This window comes from Penaeus chinensis, chromosome 33, assembly GCF_019202785.1.
Source record: "Penaeus chinensis breed Huanghai No. 1 chromosome 33, ASM1920278v2, whole genome shotgun sequence".
In the NCBI taxonomy this organism is placed as follows: domain Eukaryota; kingdom Metazoa; phylum Arthropoda; class Malacostraca; order Decapoda; family Penaeidae; genus Penaeus; species Penaeus chinensis.
Window position 1 is genome coordinate 27,297,736 of NC_061851.1, and position 2,500 is coordinate 27,300,235.

At 19.2% G+C, this 2,500-nt stretch overlaps 1 protein-coding gene across 1 annotated transcript in view; it reads left to right on the forward strand.

Moving 5' to 3' along the window:
* LOC125042975 (neuropeptides capa receptor-like) overlaps nucleotides 1–2,500 on the forward strand; it is a 307,676-nt gene that overhangs the window by 301,117 nt on the left and 4,059 nt on the right. The gene's annotated exons all lie outside the window — the stretch shown is intronic.

Sequence of the window (2,500 nt, forward strand, 5' to 3'; positions counted from 1 at the left end):
TATCATATGCAGATACATTTACTTCATCATTATTATTTTTCTCATCTAACGTATAATGCATGTCTGTTTTACCTGTGTTCTATACGTTAGCATTATGTTAATAAGAATAATGACAATGAGGTAATGATTTTTTATTTTTTAGAAAAAAAATGGAAAAATGACATTTAAACGCTTCATGATGGAGGAAATGTATGCCTTTCTAAGAGATACTGTGCTTAATAAAAATGCCTTGAATAATGATAGTGACATAGAAACACCCAAAAATATCATCAATGAAGTCACGATATTAACAGGAGAACTAGTATTATTAGTAGTACTGATATACTTCTAATATTAACATTATTATAGATACTATTATCATTTCGTGATAATAATATTAGTTATATGAATTATAATGATAATCATAATAATAACAATAACAATAATGATGATGATAATGATGATAATGATAACAACAACAACAATAATAATAATAATAATAATAATATTAATAATAGTAATAGTAGTAATAGTAGGAGTGGTAGTAATAATAATAATGACAATAATTGTCATGATACTACTACTTCTACGGCTGCTACAACTAATGATCATAATAATGATAATGATGATAATAATAACTATAATAATAATAACGATGATAATGATAATAATAATAATAATAATAATAATAATAATAATAATAATGATAACAATAATTATAATAACAATAATAAGAATAAAACGAATCGAAATAAGAATAACAAAAATTATAATAACAAGAACGATAATAATACAATAATAATAATAATAATAATAATAATGATAATAATGTTAATTAATGTTAATGTTATTAATATCATTTCTCACTTTTATCATTTTCATTGTAATTGTCATAATTTTCATTATCATTTATTATAATTATCAGCATAACTACTGTCATTATAATTATCATTACTATTATCATTACTATTATTTATAATTATTGGTATCATTACTAATATTATTATCATTATCATAATTACTATCATTATTATCATTATTATCATTAGTAGTAGTGGTAGTAATATCATTATTATTATCATCATTGTCATTATCATTATAGGTATTGTTGTTATCATTATCATCATTATCATCATTATTTTTACAACTATTATCATTATTATCATCATTATCATTTCTGTTATTATTATCATTATCATTATTATTTTTGTTATTAATATTAGCATTAATACAATCATTATCATAATTATTATTTTATTATCACTGATATTATTATTATTATCATTATCTTATTTTTACTATTATTTTTTTATTACTATTATTATTATTATTTTTTATCTTTATTATTTGTCTCATCTTTATAATTTTTATTACTTGGCATAATTATTTTTCATGTCATTTTTATTATTATCATTCTTGCTATTATCATTATTATTATCATTATTATTATTATTATCATTATTATAATAATAATAATTATTATTATTGATATTATTATTACTATTATTTTCATTATCATTATAATTATTATTATTATCATTATTATTATTATCATTATTGTTATCTTTATCATTATCATTATCATTATCATTATTATTATTATTACTATCATTTTTATCATTATCATTATTTTAATCACTATTATTATTATTATCATCTTTATTATTATTATTATTATTATTTTCATTATTATTATTATTACGTATTATTATTTTCATTATTATTATTATTATTATTATTATTATTATTATTATTATTATTATTACTTATTATTATTATTATTATTATTATCATCTTTATTATTTTTATCACCTTTTCTGCCATTACTAACATTACTATATTTTTATCATTACTTTTATATTAATCTGTTTATTTTTGATGAATACTATAAAAATAATGAGGCTAAGGATAATACTAGTGATGATAAAGATGATAAATTATGTTACGCAAATCGACCGATAATAGTGATAAAAATGAAAATTAATTAGATACTGCAAATAGTATATAATTTCGTGTTATTACCTTTACAATAAATACCGTAATATCTGGTAATGATGTCTGACAATAATAATATATTAATGAATAAAACTAATAAATTTATAAGTAAATTTTTACTCATTGCTAAACACAATTACGAATTCTTTATGTACAAATTTAGATGTCTTTTTCTGCGTTTTTTTTACGCGTTACATATGCCTTCTGTTAGTTTTTTTGTTTTTGTTTTTTGACCCTAAGAATGGAAATATCTTGTTTCTTTTCTATCAAAAAAGTGTAAATGAATGTCTTAATACATAATACGTTTAAGTAAATGTATCTGCATGGATACTTAGATTAATAATGGAATACAGAAGATAACAAACATTACCTTCTTCACTCTAAATCATTATGTATACAACACTCACATAATAAAAACAAAAGAAAATCACTGTCAGTATCGTGAACTCTAACACACACAACGAACACATAACCAATAACGAAACGAATGTACCTCATCGTATAATGCTTTGATCGAAAGTGAAAC